This window comes from Electrophorus electricus, chromosome 13, assembly GCF_041902795.1.
Source record: "Electrophorus electricus isolate QZ-2024a chromosome 13, ASM4190279v1, whole genome shotgun sequence".
Lineage (NCBI taxonomy): Eukaryota > Metazoa > Chordata > Actinopteri > Gymnotiformes > Gymnotidae > Electrophorus > Electrophorus electricus.
Window position 1 is genome coordinate 21,076,383 of NC_137509.1, and position 19,884 is coordinate 21,096,266.

General features: G+C 36.2%; 16 pseudogenes; all 16 read left to right on the forward strand.

The window, feature by feature from the left end:
* The first annotated feature begins 1,522 nt into the window (after positions 1–1,522).
* Positions 1,523–1,641, forward strand: LOC145647974 (5S ribosomal RNA; annotated as a pseudogene).
* Positions 1,642–3,184: 1,543 nt separating this feature from the next.
* On the forward strand, positions 3,185–3,303 carry LOC145648840 (5S ribosomal RNA; annotated as a pseudogene).
* A 1,105-nt stretch (positions 3,304–4,408) lies between these two features.
* LOC145646721 (5S ribosomal RNA) lies at positions 4,409–4,527 on the forward strand (annotated as a pseudogene).
* A 666-nt stretch (positions 4,528–5,193) lies between these two features.
* On the forward strand, positions 5,194–5,312 carry LOC145646722 (5S ribosomal RNA; annotated as a pseudogene).
* Positions 5,313–5,979: 667 nt separating this feature from the next.
* Positions 5,980–6,098, forward strand: LOC145646723 (5S ribosomal RNA; annotated as a pseudogene).
* Positions 6,099–7,203: 1,105 nt separating this feature from the next.
* On the forward strand, positions 7,204–7,322 carry LOC145646724 (5S ribosomal RNA; annotated as a pseudogene).
* A 666-nt stretch (positions 7,323–7,988) lies between these two features.
* Positions 7,989–8,107, forward strand: LOC145646725 (5S ribosomal RNA; annotated as a pseudogene).
* Positions 8,108–8,773: 666 nt separating this feature from the next.
* On the forward strand, positions 8,774–8,892 carry LOC145646727 (5S ribosomal RNA; annotated as a pseudogene).
* A 666-nt stretch (positions 8,893–9,558) lies between these two features.
* LOC145646728 (5S ribosomal RNA) lies at positions 9,559–9,677 on the forward strand (annotated as a pseudogene).
* A 667-nt stretch (positions 9,678–10,344) lies between these two features.
* LOC145646729 (5S ribosomal RNA) lies at positions 10,345–10,463 on the forward strand (annotated as a pseudogene).
* Positions 10,464–12,007: 1,544 nt separating this feature from the next.
* On the forward strand, positions 12,008–12,126 carry LOC145646730 (5S ribosomal RNA; annotated as a pseudogene).
* A 667-nt stretch (positions 12,127–12,793) lies between these two features.
* On the forward strand, positions 12,794–12,912 carry LOC145646731 (5S ribosomal RNA; annotated as a pseudogene).
* A 2,422-nt stretch (positions 12,913–15,334) lies between these two features.
* On the forward strand, positions 15,335–15,453 carry LOC145646733 (5S ribosomal RNA; annotated as a pseudogene).
* A 666-nt stretch (positions 15,454–16,119) lies between these two features.
* On the forward strand, positions 16,120–16,238 carry LOC145646734 (5S ribosomal RNA; annotated as a pseudogene).
* Positions 16,239–18,329: 2,091 nt separating this feature from the next.
* On the forward strand, positions 18,330–18,448 carry LOC145649027 (5S ribosomal RNA; annotated as a pseudogene).
* Positions 18,449–19,553: 1,105 nt separating this feature from the next.
* LOC145646735 (5S ribosomal RNA) lies at positions 19,554–19,672 on the forward strand (annotated as a pseudogene).
* Positions 19,673–19,884: the final 212 nt, after the last annotated feature.

Genomic DNA, 19,884 nt, shown 5'->3' on the forward strand with positions numbered 1-19,884 from the left:
CTTTCAAGCTGACATGCTCAAATGTGAAGTGCAGTGATTAATAAAAAAAACTATCTGTTAGCACCTGGGAATAGCAGATGCTGTAAGTTTTTTTTGCATCACTTTCATTTACTCTCCAACTCACATGCCTGAATGTGAAGTGCAGTGATTCCTCAAAAATCTATCTGTTAGCACCTTGGACTACGAGATGCTGTAAGCTTCTCTTGCATCACTTTAATTTACTTTCAAGATGACATGCTAGGATGTGAAGTGCAGTGATTAATTAAAAAAACTATCTGTTAGCACCTGGGAATAGCAAATGCTGTAAGTTTTTGTTGCATCACTTTACTTTAATCTGCAACTGACAAGCTTGTATGTGAAGTGTACAGATTAAATAGAAATATTTTAGTACCAGGGAATAGCAGGTGCTGTAAGATTGTATTGCATCCCTTTAATTTATGTTCAAGCTATCATGTTCAAATTTGAAGTGCAGTGAATAATTAACTCAAACTATCTGTTAGCACCTGGGAATAGCAGATGCTGTAAGTTTTTTTTGCATCACTTTCATTTACTCTCCAACTCACATGCCTGAATGTGAAGTGCAGTGATTCATCAAAAAACTATATGTTAGCACATTGGACTACGAGATGCTGTAAGCTTCTCTTGCATCACTTTAATTTACTGTCAAGATGACATGCTAGGATGTGAAATGCAGTGATTAATTAAAAAAACTATCTGTTAGCACCTGGGAATAGCAGATGCTGTAAGTTTTTGTTGCATCACTTTACTTTAATCTGCAACTGACAAGCTTGTTTGTGAAGTGTACAGATTAAATAGAAATATTTTAGTACCAGGGAATAGCAGGTGCTGTAAGATTGTATTGCATCCCTTTAATTTATGTTCAAGCTATCATGTTCAAATTTGAAGTGCAATGAATAATTAACTCAAACTATCTGTTAGCACCTGGGAATAGCAGATGCTGTAAGTTTTTTTTGCATCACTTTCATTTACTCTCCAACTCACATGCCTGAATGTGAAGTGCAGTGATTCATCAAAAAACTATATGTTAGCACATTGGACTACGAGATGCTGTAAGCTTCTCTTGCATCACTTTAATTTACTGTCAAGATGACATGCTAGGATGTGAAATGCAGTGATTAATTAAAAAAACTATCTGTTAGCACCTGGGAATAGCAGATGCTGTAAGTTTTTGTTGCATCACTTTACTTTAATCTGCAACTGACAAGCTTGTATGTGAAGTGTACAGATTAAATAGAAATATTTTAGTACCAGGGAATAGCAGGTGCTGTAAGATTGTTTGCATCCCTTTAATTTATGTTCAAGCTATCATGTTCAAATTTGAAGTGCAGTGAATAATTAGTGCCTCCGTATACCAGCTCCGTATTGTAAGCTTTTATTGCATCATTTAATTACATTCAAGATAACATTCTAGAATGTCAAGTGCAGGGATTAATAAAAAAAATTGTCAGATTGGTCTTTGATCATATTTGCTATGATTAGGCAATTTGAGTAAGTGCTTAAGGCTTACGGCGACACCAGCTTGAGAACGCCCAATCTCATCTGACCTTGGAAGCTAAGCAAGTTTGGGCCTGAATAGTACTGAGGTGGGACCCTACCTAGGAATACCAGGTGCTGTAAGCTTTTCTTGCATCACTTTAATTTACTTTCAAGCTGACATGCTCAAATGTGAAGTGCAGTGATTAATAAAAAAACTATCTGTTAGCATCTGGGAATAGCAGATGCTGTAAGTTTTTTTTGCATCACTCTCATTTAATCTCCAACTCACATGCCTGAATGTGAAGTGCAGTGATTCCTCAAAAATCTATCTGTTAGCACCTTGGACTATGAGATGCTGTAAGCTTCTCTTGCATCACTTTAATTTACTTTCAAGATGACATGCTAGGATGTGAAGTGCAGTGATTAATTAAAAAAACTATCTGTTAGCACCTGGGAATAGCAAATGCTGTAAGTTTTTGTTGCATCACTTTACTTTAATCTGCAACTGACAAGCTTGTATGTGAAGTGTACAGATTAAATAGAAATATTTTAGTACCAGGGAATAGCAGGTGCTGTAAGATTGTATTGCATCCCTTTAATTTATGTTCAAGCTATCATGTTCAAATTTGAAGTGCAGTGAATAATTAACTCAAACTATCTGTTAGCACCTGGGAATAGCAGATGCTGTAAGTTTTTTTTGCATCACTTTCATTTACTCTCCAACTCACATGCCTGAATGTGAAGTGCAGTGATTCATCAAAAAACTATATGTTAGCACATTGGACTACGAGATGCTGTAAGCTTCTCTTGCATCACTTTAATTTACTCTCAAGATGACATGCTAGGATGTGAAATGCAGTGATTAATTAAAAAAACTATCTGTTAGCACCTGGGAATAGCAGATGCTGTAAGTTTTTGTTGCATCACTTTACTTTAATCTGCAACTGACAAGCTTGTATGTGAAGTGTACAGATTAAATAGAAATATTTTAGTACCAGGGAATAGCAGGTGCTGTAAGATTGTATTGCATCCCTTTAATTTATGTTCAAGCTATCATGTTCAAATTTGAAGTGCAATGAATAATTAACTCAAACTATCTGTTAGCACCTGGGAATAGCAGATGCTGTAAGTTTTTTTTGCATCACTTTCATTTACTCTCCAACTCACATGCCTGAATGTGAAGTGCAGTGATTCATCAAAAAACTATATGTTAGCACATTGGACTACGAGATGCTGTAAGCTTCTCTTGCATCACTTTAATTTACTGTCAAGATGACATGCTAGGATGTGAAATGCAGTGATTAATTAAAAAAACTATCTGTTAGCACCTGGGAATAGCAGATGCTGTAAGTTTTTGTTGCATCACTTTACTTTAATCTGCAACTGACAAGCTTGTATGTGAAGTGTACAGATTAAATAGAAATATTTTAGTACCAGGGAATAGCAGGTGCTGTAAGATTGTTTGCATCCCTTTAATTTATGTTCAAGCTATCATGTTCAAATTTGAAGTGCAGTGAATAATTAGTGCCTCCGTATACCAGCTCCGTATTGTAAGCTTTTATTGCATCATTTAATTACATTCAAGATAACATTCTAGAATGTCAAGTGCAGGGATTAATAAAAAAAATTGTCAGATTGGTCTTTGATCATATTTGCTATGATTAGGCAATTTGAGTAAGTGTTTAAGGCTTACGGCCACACCAGATTGAGAACGCCCAATCTCATCTGACCTTGGAAGCTAAGCAAGTTTGGGCCTGAATAGTACTGAGGTGGGACCCTACCTAGGAATACCAGGTGCTGTAAGCTTTTCTTGCATCACTTTAATTTACTTTCAAGCTGACATGCTCAAATGTGAAGTGCAGTGATTAATAAAAAAAACTATCTGTTAGCACCTGGGAATAGCAGATGCTGTAAGTTTTTTTTGCATCACTTTCATTTACTCTCCAACTCACATGCCTGAATGTGAAGTGCAGTGATTCCTCAAAAATCTATCTGTTAGCACCTTGGACTACGAGATGCTGTAAGCTTCTCTTGCATCACTTTAATTTACTTTCAAGATGACATGCTAGGATGTGAAGTGCAGTGATTAATTAAAAAAACTATCTGTTAGCACCTGGGAATAGCAAATGCTGTAAGTTTTTGTTGCATCACTTTACTTTAATCTGCAACTGACAAGCTTGTATGTGAAGTGTACAGATTAAATAGAAATATTTTAGTACCAGGGAATAGCAGGTGCTGTAAGATTGTATTGCATCCCTTTAATTTATGTTCAAGCTATCATGTTCAAATTTGAAGTGCAGTGAATAATTAACTCAAACTATCTGTTAGCACCTGGGAATAGCAGATGCTGTAAGTTTTTTTTGCATCACTTTCATTTACTCTCCAACTCACATGCCTGAATGTGAAGTGCAGTGATTCATCACAAAACTATATGTTAGCACATTGGACTACGAGATGCTGTAAGCTTCTCTTGCATCACTTTAATTTACTGTCAAGATGACATGCTAGGATGTGAAATGCAGTGATTAATTAAAAAAACTATCTGTTAGCACCTGGGAATAGCAGATGCTGTAAGTTTTTGTTGCATCACTTTACTTTAATCTGCAACTGACAAGCTTGTATGTGAAGTGTACAGATTAAATAGAAATATTTTAGTACCAGGGAATAGCAGGTGCTGTAAGATTGTTTGCATCCCTTTAATTTATGTTCAAGCTATCATGTTCAAATTTGAAGTGCAGTGAATAATTAGTGCCTCCGTATACCAGCTCCGTATTGTAAGCTTTTATTGCATCATTTAATTACATTCAAGATAACATTCTAGAATGTCAAGTGCAGGGATTAATAAAAAAAATTGTCAGATTGGTCTTTGATCATATTTGCTATGATTAGGCAATTTGAGTAAGTGTTTAAGGCTTACGGCCACACCAGCTTGAGAACGCCCAATCTCATCTGACCTTGGAAGCTAAGCAAGTTTGGGCCTGAATAGTACTGAGGTGGGACCCTACCTAGGAATACCAGGTGCTGTAAGCTTTTCTTGCATCACTTTAATTTACTTTCAAGCTGACATGCTCAAATGTGAAGTGCAGTGATTAATAAAAAAAACTATCTGTTAGCACCTGGGAATAGCAGATGCTGTAAGTTTTTTTTGCATCACTTTCATTTACTCTCCAACTCACATGCCTGAATGTGAAGTGCAGTGATTCCTCAAAAATCTATCTGTTAGCACCTTGGACTACGAGATGCTGTAAGCTTCTCTTGCATCACTTTAATTTACTTTCAAGATGACATGCTAGGATGTGAAGTGCAGTGATTAATTAAAAAAACTATCTGTTAGCACCTGGGAATAGCAAATGCTGTAAGTTTTTGTTGCATCACTTTACTTTAATCTGCAACTGACAAGCTTGTATGTGAAGTGTACAGATTAAATAGAAATATTTTAGTACCAGGGAATAGCAGGTGCTGTAAGATTGTTTGCATCCCTTTAATTTATGTTCAATCTATCATGTTCAAATTTGAAGTGCAGTGAATAATTAGTGCCTCAGTATACCAGCTCCGTATTGTAAGCTTTTATTGCATCATTTAATTACATTCAAGATAACATTCTAGAATGTCAAGTGCAGGGATTAATAAAAAAAATTGTCAGATTGGTCTTTGATCATATTTGCTATGATTAGGCAATTTGAGTAAGTGTTTAAGGCTTACGGCCACACCAGCTTGAGAACGCCCAATCTCATCTGACCTTGGAAGCTAAGCAAGTTTGGGCCTGAATAGTACTGAGGTGGGACCCTACCTAGGAATACCAGGTGCTGTAAGCTTTTCTTGCATCACTTTAATTTACTTTCAAGCTGACATGCTCAAATGTGAAGTGCAGTGATTAATAAAAAAAACTATCTGTTAGCACCTGGGAATAGCAGATGCTGTAAGTTTTTTTTGCATCACTTTCATTTACTCTCCAACTCACATGCCTGAATGTGAAGTGCAGTGATTCGTCAAAAATCTATCTGTTAGCACCTTGGACTACGAGATGCTGTAAGCTTCTCTTGCATCACTTTAATTTACTTTCAAGATGACATGCTAGGATGTGAAGTGCAGTGATTAATTAAAAAAACTATCTGTTAGCACCTGGGAATAGCAAATGCTGTAAGTTTTTGTTGCATCACTTTACTTTAATCTGCAACTGACAAGCTTGTATGTGAAGTGTACAGATTAAATAGAAATATTTTAGTACCAGGGAATAGCAGGTGCTGTAAGATTGTATTGCATCCCTTTAATTTATGTTCAATCTATCATGTTCAAATTTGAAGTGCAGTGAATAATTAGTGCCTCAGTATACCAGCTCCGTATTGTAAGCTTTTATTGCATCATTTAATTACATTCAAGATAACATTCTAGAATGTCAAGTGCAGGGATTAATAAAAAAAATTGTCAGATTGGTCTTTGATCATATTTGCTATGATTAGGCAATTTGAGTAAGTGTTTAAGGCTTACGGCCACACCAGCTTGAGAACGCCCAATCTCATCTGACCTTGGAAGCTAAGCAAGTTTGGGCCTGAATAGTACTGAGGTGGGACCCTACCTAGGAATACCAGGTGCTGTAAGCTCTTCTTGCATCACTTTAATTTACTTTCAAGCTGACATGCTCAAATGTGAAGTGCAGTGATTAATAAAAAAAACTATCTGTTAGCACCTGGGAATAGCAGATGCTGTAAGTTTTTTTTGCATCACTTTCATTTACTCTCCAACTCACATGCCTGAATGTGAAGTGCAGTGATTCCTCAAAAATCTATCTGTTAGCACCTTGGACTACGAGATGCTGTAAGCTTCTCTTGCATCACTTTAATTTACTTTCAAGATGACATGCTAGGATGTGAAGTGCAGTGATTAATTAAAAAAACTATCTGTTAGCACCTGGGAATAGCAAATGCTGTAAGTTTTTGTTGCATCACTTTACTTTAATCTGCAACTGACAAGCTTGTATGTGAAGTGTACATATTAAATAGAAATATTTTAGTACCAGGGAATAGCAGGTGCTGTAAGATTGTATTGCATCCCTTTAATTTATATTCAAGCTATCATGTTCAAATTTGAAGTGCAGTGAATAATTAACTCAAACTATCTGTTAGCACCTGGGAATAGCAGATGCTGTAAGTTTTTTTTGCATCACTTTCATTTACTCTCCAACTCACATGCCTGAATGTGAAGTGCAGTGATTCATCACAAAACTATATGTTAGCACATTGGACTACGAGATGCTGTAAGCTTCTCTTGCATCACTTTAATTTACTGTCAAGATGACATGCTAGGATGTGAAATGCAGTGATTAATTAAAAAAACTATCTGTTAGCACCTGGGAATAGCAGATGCTGTAAGTTTTTGTTGCATCACTTTACTTTAATCTGCAACTGACAAGCTTGTATGTGAAGTGTACAGATTAAATAGAAATATTTTAGTACCAGGGAATAGCAGGTGCTGTAAGATTGTTTGCATCCCTTTAATTTATGTTCAAGCTATCATGTTCAAATTTGAAGTGCAGTGAATAATTAGTGCCTCCGTATACCAGCTCCGTATTGTAAGCTTTTATTGCATCATTTAATTACATTCAAGATAACATTCTAGAATGTCAAGTGCAGGGATTAATAAAAAAAATTGTCAGATTGGTCTTTGATCATATTTGCTATGATTAGGCAATTTGAGTAAGTGTTTAAGGCTTACGGCCACACCAGCTTGAGAACGCCCAATCTCATCTGACCTTGGAAGCTAAGCAAGTTTGGGCCTGAATAGTACTGAGGTGGGACCCTACCTAGGAATACCAGGTGCTGTAAGCTTTTCTTGCATCACTTTAATTTACTTTCAAGCTGACATGCTCAAATGTGAAGTGCAGTGATTAATAAAAAAAACTATCTGTTAGCACCTGGGAATAGCAGATGCTGTAAGTTTTTTTTGCATCACTTTCATTTACTCTCCAACTCACATGCCTGAATGTGAAGTGCAGTGATTCCTCAAAAATCTATCTGTTAGCACCTTGGACTACGAGATGCTGTAAGCTTCTCTTGCATCACTTTAATTTACTTTCAAGATGACATGCTAGGATGTGAAGTGCAGTGATTAATTAAAAAAACTATCTGTTAGCACCTGGGAATAGCAAATGCTGTAAGTTTTTGTTGCATCACTTTACTTTAATCTGCAACTGACAAGCTTGTATGTGAAGTGTACAGATTAAATAGAAATATTTTAGTACCAGGGAATAGCAGGTGCTGTAAGATTGTTTGCATCCCTTTAATTTATGTTCAATCTATCATGTTCAAATTTGAAGTGCAGTGAATAATTAGTGCCTCAGTATACCAGCTCCGTATTGTAAGCTTTTATTGCATCATTTAATTACATTCAAGATAACATTCTAGAATGTCAAGTGCAGGGATTAATAAAAAAAATTGTCAGATTGGTCTTTGATCATATTTGCTATGATTAGGCAATTTGAGTAAGTGTTTAAGGCTTACGGCCACACCAGCTTGAGAACGCCCAATCTCATCTGACCTTGGAAGCTAAGCAAGTTTGGGCCTGAATAGTACTGAGGTGGGACCCTACCTAGGAATACCAGGTGCTGTAAGCTTTTCTTGCATCACTTTAATTTACTTTCAAGCTGACATGCTCAAATGTGAAGTGCAGTGATTAATAAAAAAAACTATCTGTTAGCACCTGGGAATAGCAGATGCTGTAAGTTTTTTTTGCATCACTTTCATTTACTCTCCAACTCACATGCCTGAATGTGAAGTGCAGTGATTCATCACAAAACTATATGTTAGCACATTGGACTACGAGATGCTGTAAGCTTCTCTTGCATCACTTTAATTTACTGTCAAGATGACATGCTAGGATGTGAAATGCAGTGATTAATTAAAAAAACTATCTGTTAGCACCTGGGAATAGCAGATGCTGTAAGTTTTTGTTGCATCACTTTACTTTAATCTGCAACTGACAAGCTTGTATGTGAAGTGTACAGATTAAATAGAAATATTTTAGTACCAGGGAATAGCAGGTGCTGTAAGATTGTTTGCATCCCTTTAATTTATGTTCAAGCTATCATGTTCAAATTTGAAGTGCAGTGAATAATTAGTGCCTCCGTATACCAGCTCCGTATTGTAAGCTTTTATTGCATCATTTAATTACATTCAAGATAACATTCTAGAATGTCAAGTGCAGGGATTAATAAAAAAAATTGTCAGATTGGTCTTTGATCATATTTGCTATGATTAGGCAATTTGAGTAAGTGTTTAAGGCTTACGGCCACACCAGCTTGAGAACGCCCAATCTCATCTGACCTTGGAAGCTAAGCAAGTTTGGGCCTGAATAGTACTGAGGTGGGACCCTACCTAGGAATACCAGGTGCTGTAAGCTTTTCTTGCATCACTTTAATTTACTTTCAAGCTGACATGCTCAAATGTGAAGTGCAGTGATTAATAAAAAAAACTATCTGTTAGCACCTGGGAATAGCAGATGCTGTAAGTTTTTTTTGCATCACTTTCATTTACTCTCCAACTCACATGCCTGAATGTGAAGTGCAGTGATTCCTCAAAAATCTATCTGTTAGCACCTTGGACTACGAGATGCTGTAAGCTTCTCTTGCATCACTTTAATTTACTTTCAAGATGACATGCTAGGATGTGAAGTGCAGTGATTAATTAAAAAAACTATCTGTTAGCACCTGGGAATAGCAAATGCTGTAAGTTTTTGTTGCATCACTTTACTTTAATCTGCAACTGACAAGCTTGTATGTGAAGTGTACAGATTAAATAGAAATATTTTAGTACCAGGGAATAGCAGGTGCTGTAAGATTGTTTGCATCCCTTTAATTTATGTTCAATCTATCATGTTCAAATTTGAAGTGCAGTGAATAATTAGTGCCTCAGTATACCAGCTCCGTATTGTAAGCTTTTATTGCATCATTTAATTACATTCAAGATAACATTCTAGAATGTCAAGTGCAGGGATTAATAAAAAAAATTGTCAGATTGGTCTTTGATCATATTTGCTATGATTAGGCAATTTGAGTAAGTGTTTAAGGCTTACGGCCACACCAGCTTGAGAACGCCCAATCTCATCTGACCTTGGAAGCTAAGCAAGTTTGGGCCTGAATAGTACTGAGGTGGGACCCTACCTAGGAATACCAGGTGCTGTAAGCTTTTCTTGCATCACTTTAATTTACTTTCAAGCTGACATGCTCAAATGTGAAGTGCAGTGATTAATAAAAAAAACTATCTGTTAGCACCTGGGAATAGCAGATGCTGTAAGTTTTTTTTGCATCACTTTCATTTACTCTCCAACTCACATGCCTGAATGTGAAGTGCAGTGATTCCTCAAAAATCTATCTGTTAGCACCTTGGACTACGAGATGCTGTAAGCTTCTCTTGCATCACTTTAATTTACTTTCAAGATGACATGCTAGGATGTGAAGTGCAGTGATTAATTAAAAAAACTATCTGTTAGCACCTGGGAATAGCAAATGCTGTAAGTTTTTGTTGCATCACTTTACTTTAATCTGCAACTGACAAGCTTGTATGTGAAGTGTACAGATTAAATAGAAATATTTTAGTACCAGGGAATAGCAGGTGCTGTAAGATTGTATTGCATCCCTTTAATTTATGTTCAATCTATCATGTTCAAATTTGAAGTGCAGTGAATAATTAGTGCCTCAGTATACCAGCTCCGTATTGTAAGCTTTTATTGCATCATTTAATTACATTCAAGATAACATTCTAGAATGTCAAGTGCAGGGATTAATAAAAAAAATTGTCAGATTGGTCTTTGATCATATTTGCTATGATTAGGCAATTTGAGTAAGTGTTTAAGGCTTACGGCCACACCAGCTTGAGAACGCCCAATCTCATCTGACCTTGGAAGCTAAGCAAGTTTGGGCCTGAATAGTACTGAGGTGGGACCCTACCTAGGAATACCAGGTGCTGTAAGCTCTTCTTGCATCACTTTAATTTACTTTCAAGCTGACATGCTCAAATGTGAAGTGCAGTGATTAATAAAAAAAACTATCTGTTAGCACCTGGGAATAGCAGATGCTGTAAGTTTTTTTTGCATCACTTTCATTTACTCTCCAACTCACATGCCTGAATGTGAAGTGCAGTGATTCCTCAAAAATCTATCTGTTAGCACCTTGGACTACGAGATGCTGTAAGCTTCTCTTGCATCACTTTAATTTACTTTCAAGATGACATGCTAGGATGTGAAGTGCAGTGATTAATTAAAAAAACTATCTGTTAGCACCTGGGAATAGCAAATGCTGTAAGTTTTTGTTGCATCACTTTACTTTAATCTGCAACTGACAAGCTTGTATGTGAAGTGTACAGATTAAATAGAAATATTTTAGTACCAGGGAATAGCAGGTGCTGTAAGATTGTATTGCATCCCTTTAATTTATATTCAAGCTATCATGTTCAAATTTGAAGTGCAGTGAATAATTAACTCAAACTATCTGTTAGCACCTGGGAATAGCAGATGCTGTAAGTTTTTTTTGCATCACTTTCATTTACTCTCCAACTCACATGCCTGAATGTGAAGTGCAGTGATTCATCACAAAACTATATGTTAGCACATTGGACTACGAGATGCTGTAAGCTTCTCTTGCATCACTTTAATTTACTGTCAAGATGACATGCTAGGATGTGAAATGCAGTGATTAATTAAAAAAACTATCTGTTAGCACCTGGGAATAGCAGATGCTGTAAGTTTTTGTTGCATCACTTTACTTTAATCTGCAACTGACAAGCTTGTTTGTGAAGTGTACAGATTAAATAGAAATATTTTAGTACCAGGGAATAGCAGGTGCTGTAAGATTGTATTGCATCCCTTTAATTTATGTTCAAGCTATCATGTTCAAATTTGAAGTGCAATGAATAATTAACTCAAACTATCTGTTAGCACCTGGGAATAGCAGATGCTGTAAGTTTTTTTTGCATCACTTTCATTTACTCTCCAACTCACATGCCTGAATGTGAAGTGCAGTGATTCCTCAAAAATCTATCTGTTAGCACCTTGGACTACGAGATGCTGTAAGCTTCTCTTGCATCACTTTAATTTACTTTCAAGATGACATGCTAGGATGTGAAGTGCAGTGATTAATTAAAAAAACTATCTGTTAGCACCTGGGAATAGCAAATGCTGTAAGTTTTTGTTGCATCACTTTACTTTAATCTGCAACTGACAAGCTTGTATGTGAAGTGTACAGATTAAATAGAAATATTTTAGTACCAGGGAATAGCAGGTGCTGTAAGATTGTTTGCATCCCTTTAATTTATGTTCAATCTATCATGTTCAAATTTGAAGTGCAGTGAATAATTAGTGCCTCAGTATACCAGCTCCGTATTGTAAGCTTTTATTGCATCATTTAATTACATTCAAGATAACATTCTAGAATGTCAAGTGCAGGGATTAATAAAAAAAATTGTCAGATTGGTCTTTGATCATATTTGCTATGATTAGGCAATTTGAGTAAGTGTTTAAGGCTTACGGCCACACCAGCTTGAGAACGCCCAATCTCATCTGACCTTGGAAGCTAAGCAAGTTTGGGCCTGAATAGTACTGAGGTGGGACCCTACCTAGGAATACCAGGTGCTGTAAGCTTTTCTTGCATCACTTTAATTTACTTTCAAGCTGACATGCTCAAATGTGAAGTGCAGTGATTAATAAAAAAAACTATCTGTTAGCACCTGGGAATAGCAGATGCTGTAAGTTTTTTTTGCATCACTTTCATTTACTCTCCAACTCACATGCCTGAATGTGAAGTGCAGTGATTCCTCAAAAATCTATCTGTTAGCACCTTGGACTACGAGATGCTGTAAGCTTCTCTTGCATCACTTTAATTTACTTTCAAGATGACATGCTAGGATGTGAAGTGCAGTGATTAATTAAAAAAACTATCTGTTAGCACCTGGGAATAGCAAATGCTGTAAGTTTTTGTTGCATCACTTTACTTTAATCTGCAACTGACAAGCTTGTATGTGAAGTGTACAGATTAAATAGAAATATTTTAGTACCAGGGAATAGCAGGTGCTGTAAGATTGTATTGCATCCCTTTAATTTATGTTCAATCTATCATGTTCAAATTTGAAGTGCAGTGAATAATTAGTGCCTCAGTATACCAGCTCCGTATTGTAAGCTTTTATTGCATCATTTAATTACATTCAAGATAACATTCTAGAATGTCAAGTGCAGGGATTAATAAAAAAAATTGTCAGATTGGTCTTTGATCATATTTGCTATGATTAGGCAATTTGAGTAAGTGTTTAAGGCTTACGGCCACACCAGCTTGAGAACGCCCAATCTCATCTGACCTTGGAAGCTAAGCAAGTTTGGGCCTGAATAGTACTGAGGTGGGACCCTACCTAGGAATACCAGGTGCTGTAAGCTCTTCTTGCATCACTTTAATTTACTTTCAAGCTGACATGCTCAAATGTGAAGTGCAGTGATTAATAAAAAAAACTATCTGTTAGCACCTGGGAATAGCAGATGCTGTAAGTTTTTTTTGCATCACTTTCATTTACTCTCCAACTCACATGCCTGAATGTGAAGTGCAGTGATTCCTCAAAAATCTATCTGTTAGCACCTTGGACTACGAGATGCTGTAAGCTTCTCTTGCATCACTTTAATTTACTTTCAAGATGACATGCTAGGATGTGAAGTGCAGTGATTAATTAAAAAAACTATCTGTTAGCACCTGGGAATAGCAAATGCTGTAAGTTTTTGTTGCATCACTTTACTTTAATCTGCAACTGACAAGCTTGTATGTGAAGTGTACAGATTAAATAGAAATATTTTAGTACCAGGGAATAGCAGGTGCTGTAAGATTGTATTGCATCCCTTTAATTTATATTCAAGCTATCATGTTCAAATTTGAAGTGCAGTGAATAATTAACTCAAACTATCTGTTAGCACCTGGGAATAGCAGATGCTGTAAGTTTTTTTTGCATCACTTTCATTTACTCTCCAACTCACATGCCTGAATGTGAAGTGCAGTGATTCATCACAAAACTATATGTTAGCACATTGGACTACGAGATGCTGTAAGCTTCTCTTGCATCACTTTAATTTACTGTCAAGATGACATGCTAGGATGTGAAATGCAGTGATTAATTAAAAAAACTATCTGTTAGCACCTGGGAATAGCAGATGCTGTAAGTTTTTGTTGCATCACTTTACTTTAATCTGCAACTGACAAGCTTGTTTGTGAAGTGTACAGATTAAATAGAAATATTTTAGTACCAGGGAATAGCAGGTGCTGTAAGATTGTATTGCATCCCTTTAATTTATGTTCAAGCTATCATGTTCAAATTTGAAGTGCAATGAATAATTAACTCAAACTATCTGTTAGCACCTGGGAATAGCAGATGCTGTAAGTTTTTTTTGCATCACTTTCATTTACTCTCCAACTCACATGCCTGAATGTGAAGTGCAGTGATTCATCAAAAAACTATATGTTAGCACATTGGACTACGAGATGCTGTAAGCTTCTCTTGCATCACTTTAATTTACTGTCAAGATGACATGCTAGGATGTGAAATGCAGTGATTAATTAAAAAAACTATCTGTTAGCACCTGGGAATAGCAGATGCTGTAAGTTTTTGTTGCATCACTTTACTTTAATCTGCAACTGACAAGCTTGTATGTGAAGTGTACAGATTAAATAGAAATATTTTAGTACCAGGGAATAGCAGGTGCTGTAAGATTGTATTGCATCCCTTTAATTTATGTTCAAGCTATCATGTTCAAATTTGAAGTGCAGTGAATAATTAACTCAAACTATCTGTTAGCACCTGGGAATAGCAGATGCTGTAAGTTTTTTTTGCATCACTTTCATTTACTCTCCAACTCACATGCCTGAATGTGAAGTGCAGTGATTCATCAAAAAACTATATGTTAGCACATTGGACTACGAGATGCTGTAAGCTTCTCTTGCATCACTTTAATTTACTGTCAAGATGACATGCTAGGATGTGAAATGCAGTGATTAATTAAAAAAACTATCTGTTAGCACCTGGGAATAGCAGATGCTGTAAGTTTTTGTTGCATCACTTTACTTTAATCTGCAACTGACAAGCTTGTTTGTGAAGTGTACAGATTAAATAGAAATATTTTAGTACCAGGGAATAGCAGGTGCTGTAAGATTGTATTGCATCCCTTTAATTTATGTTCAAGCTATCATGTTCAAATTTGAAGTGCAATGAATAATTAACTCAAACTATCTGTTAGCACCTGGGAATAGCAGATGCTGTAAGTTTTTTTTGCATCACTTTCATTTACTCTCCAACTCACATGCCTGAATGTGAAGTGCAGTGATTCATCAAAAAACTATATGTTAGCACATTGGACTACGAGATGCTGTAAGCTTCTCTTGCATCACTTTAATTTACTGTCAAGATGACATGCTAGGATGTGAAATGCAGTGATTAATTAAAAAAACTATCTGTTAGCACCTGGGAATAGCAGATGCTGTAAGTTTTTGTTGCATCACTTTACTTTAATCTGCAACTGACAAGCTTGTATGTGAAGTGTACAGATTAAATAGAAATATTTTAGTACCAGGGAATAGCAGGTGCTGTAAGATTGTTTGCATCCCTTTAATTTATGTTCAAGCTATCATGTTCAAATTTGAAGTGCAGTGAATAATTAGTGCCTCCGTATACCAGCTCCGTATTGTAAGCTTTTATTGCATCATTTAATTACATTCAAGATAACATTCTAGAATGTCAAGTGCAGGGATTAATAAAAAAAATTGTCAGATTGGTCTTTGATCATATTTGCTATGATTAGGCAATTTGAGTAAGTGTTTAAGGCTTACGGCCACACCAGCTTGAGAACGCCCAATCTCATCTGACCTTGGAAGCTAAGCAAGTTTGGGCCTGAATAGTACTGAGGTGGGACCCTACCTAGGAATACCAGGTGCTGTAAGCTTTTCTTGCATCACTTTAATTTACTTTCAAGCTGACATGCTCAAATGTGAAGTGCAGTGATTAATAAAAAAAACTATCTGTTAGCACCTGGGAATAGCAGATGCTGTAAGTTTTTTTTGCATCACTTTCATTTACTCTCCAACTCACATGCCTGAATGTGAAGTGCAGTGATTCCTCAAAAATCTATCTGTTAGCACCTTGGACTTCGAGATGCTGTAAGCTTCTCTTGCATCACTTTAATTTACTTTCAAGATGACATGCTAGGATGTGAAGTGCAGTGATTAATTAAAAAAACTATCTGTTAGCACCTGGGAATAGCAAATGCTGTAAGTTTTTGTTGCATCACTTTACTTTAATCTGCAACTGACAAGCTTGTATGTGAAGTGTACAGATTAAATAGAAATATTTTAGTACCAGGGAATAGCAGGTGCTGTAAGATTGTTTGCATCCCTTTAATTTATGTTCAATCTATCATGTTCAAATTTGAAGTGCAGTGAATAATTAGTGCCTCAGTATACCAGCTCCGTATTGTAAGCTTTTATTGCATCATTTAATTACATTCAAGATAACATTCTAGAATGTCAAGTGCAGGGATTAATAAAAAAAATTGTCAGATTGGTCTTTGATCATATTTGCTATGATTAGGCAATTTGAGTAAGTGTTTAAGGCTTACGGCCACACCAGCTTGAGAACGCCCAATCTCATCTGACCTTGGAAGCTAAGCAAGTTTGGGCCTGAATAGTACTGAGGTGGGACCCTACCTAGGAATACCAGGTGCTGTAAGCTTTTCTTGCATCACTTTAATTTACTTTCAAGCTGACATGCTCAAATGTGAAGTGCAGTGATTAATAAAAAAAACTATCTGTTAGCACCTGGGAATAGCAGATGCTGTAAGTTTTTTTTGCATCACTTTCATTTACTCTCCAACTCACATGCCTGAATGTGAAGTGCAGTGATTCCTCAAAAATCTATCTGTTAGCACCTTGGACTACGAGATGCTGTAAGCTTCTCTTGCATCACTTTAATTTACTTTCAAGATGACATGCTAGGATGTGAAGTGCAGTGATTAATTAAAAAAACTATCTGTTAGCACCTGGGAATAGCAAATGCTGTAAGTTTTTGTTGCATCACTTTACTTTAATCTGCAACTGACAAGCTTGTATGTGAAGTGTACAGATTAAATAGAAATATTTTAGTACCAGGGAATAGCAGGTGCTGTAAGATTGTATTGCATCCCTTTAATTTATGTTCAAGCTATCATGTTCAAATTTGAAGTGCAGTGAATAATTAACTCAAACTATCTGTTAGCACCTGGGAATAGCAGATGCTGTAAGTTTTTTTTGCATCACTTTCATTTACTCTCCAACTCACATGCCTGAATGTGAAGTGCAGTGATTCATCAAAAAACTATATGTTAGCACATTGGACTACGAGATGCTGTAAGCTTCTCTTGCATCACTTTAATTTACTGTCAAGATGACATGCTAGGATGTGAAATGCAGTGATTAATTAAAAAAACTATCTGTTAGCACCTGGGAATAGCAGATGCTGTAAGTTTTTGTTGCATCACTTTACTTTAATCTGCAACTGACAAGCTTGTATGTGAAGTGTACAGATTAAATAGAAATATTTTAGTACCAGGGAATAGCAGGTGCTGTAAGATTGTATTGCATCCCTTTAATTTATGTTCAAGCTATCATGTTCAAATTTGAAGTGCAATGAATAATTAACTCAAACTATCTGTTAGCACCTGGGAATAGCAGATGCTGTAAGTTTTTTTTTGCATCACTTTCATTTACTCTCCAACTCACATGCCTGAATGTGAAGTGCAGTGATTCATCACAAAACTATATGTTAGCACATTGGACTACGAGATGCTGTAAGCTTCTCTTGCATCACTTTAATTTACTGTCAAGATGACATGCTAGGATGTGAAATGCAGTGATTAATTAAAAAAACTATCTGTTAGCACCTGGGAATAGCAGATGCTGTAAGTTTTTGTTGCATCACTTTACTTTAATCTGCAACTGACAAGCTTGTATGTGAAGTTTACAGATTAAATAGAAATATTTTAGTACCAGGGAATAGCAGGTGCTGTAAGTTTTTGTTGCATCACTTTACTTTAATCTGCAACTGACAAGCTTGTATGTGAAGTGTACAGATTAAATAGAAATATTTTAGTACCAGGGAATAGCAGGTGCTGTAAGATTGTATTGCATCCCTTTAATTTATGTTCAAGCTATCATGTTCAAATTTGAAGTGCAGTGAATAATTAACTCAAACTATCTGTTAGCACCTGGGAATAGCAGATGCTGTAAGTTTTTTTTGCATCACTTTCATTTACTCTCCAACTCACATGCCTGAATGTGAAGTGCAGTGATTCATCAAAAAACTATATGTTAGCACATTGGACTACGAGATGCTGTAAGATTCTCTTGCATCACTTTAATTTACTGTCAAGATGACATGCTAGGATGTGAAATGCAGTGATTCATTAAAAAAAACTATCTGTTAGCACCTGGGAATAGCAGATGCTGTAAGTTTTTGTTGCATCACTTTACTTTAATCTGCAACTGACAAGCTTGTATGTGAAGTGTACAGATTAAATAGAAATATTTTAGTACCAGGGAATAGCAGGTGCTGTAAGATTGTTTGCATCCCTTTAATTTATGTTCAATCTATCATGTTCAAATTTGAAGTGCAGTGAATAATTAGTGCCTCAGTATACCAGCTCCGTATTGTAAGCTTTTATTGCATCATTTAATTACATTCAAGATAACATTCTAGAATGTCAAGTGCAGGGATTAATAAAAAAAATTGTCAGATTGGTCTTTGATCATATTTGCTATGATTAGGCAATTTGAGTAAGTGTTTAAGGCTTACGTCCACACCAGCTTGAGAACGCCCAATCTCATCTGACCTTGGAAGCTAAGCAAGTTTGGGCCTGAATAGTACTGAGGTGGGACCCTACCTAGGAATACCAGGTGCTGTAAGCTTTTCTTGCATCACTTTAATTTACTTTCATGCTGACATGCTCAAATGTGAAGTGCAGTGATTAATAAAAAAAACTATCTGTTAGCACCTGGGAATAGCAGATGCTGTAAGTTTTTTTTGCATCACTTTCATTTACTCTCCAACTCACATGCCTGAATGTGAAGTGCAGTGATTCCTCAAAAATCTATCTGTTAGCACCTTGGACTACGAGATGCTGTAATCTTCTCTTGCATCACTTTAATTTACTTTCAAGATGACATGCTAGGATGTGAAGTGCAGTGATTAATTAAAAAAACTATCTGTTAGCACCTGGGAATAGCAAATGCTGTAAGTTTTTGTTGCATCACTTTACTTTAATCTGCAACTGACAAGCTTGTATGTGAAGTGTACAGATTAAATAGAAATATTTTAGTACCAGGGAATAGCAGGTGCTGTAAGATTGTATTGCATCCCTTTAATTTATGTTCAAGCTATCATGTCTAAATTTGAAGTGCAGTGAATAATTAACTCAAACTATCTGTTAGCACCTGGGAATAGCAGATGCTGTAAGTTTTTTTTGCATCACTTTCATTTACTCTCCAACTCACATGCCTGAATGTGAAGTGCAGTGATTCATCAAAAAACTATATGTTAGCACATTGGACTACGAGATGCTGTAAGCTTCTCTTGCATCACTTTAATTTACTGTCAAGATGACATGCTAGGATGTGAAATGCAGTGATTAATTAAAAAAACTATCTGTTAGCACCTGGGAATAGCAGATGCTGTAAGTTTTTGTTGCATCACTTTACTTTAATCTGCAACTGACAAGCTTGTATGTGAAGTGTACAGATTAAATAGAAATATTTTAGTACCAGGGAATAGCAGGTGCTGTAAGATTGTTTGCATCCCTTTAATTTATGTTCAAGCTATCATGTTCAAATTTGAAGTGCAGTGAATAATTAGTGCCTCCGTATACCAGCTCCGTATTGTAAGCTTTTATTGCATCATTTAATTACATTCAAGATAACATTCTAGAATGTCAAGTGCAGGGATTAATAAAAAAAATTGTCAGATTGGTCTTTGATCATATTTGCTATGATTAGGCAATTTGAGTAAGTGTTTAAGGCTTACGGCCACACCAGCTTGAGAACGCCCAATCTCATCTGACCTTGGAAGCTAAGCAAGTTTGGGCCTGAATAGTACTGAGGTGGGACCCTACCTAGGAATACCAGGTGCTGTAAGCTTTTCTTGCATCACTTTAATTTACTTTCAAGCTGACATGCTCAAATGTGAAGTGCAGTGATTAATAAAAAAAACTATCTGTTAGCACCTGGGAATAGCAGATGCTGTAAGTTTTTTTTGCATCACTTTCATTTACTCTCCAACTCACATGCCTGAAAGTGAAGTGCAGTGATTCCTCAAAAATCTATCTGTTAGCACCTTGGACTACGAGATG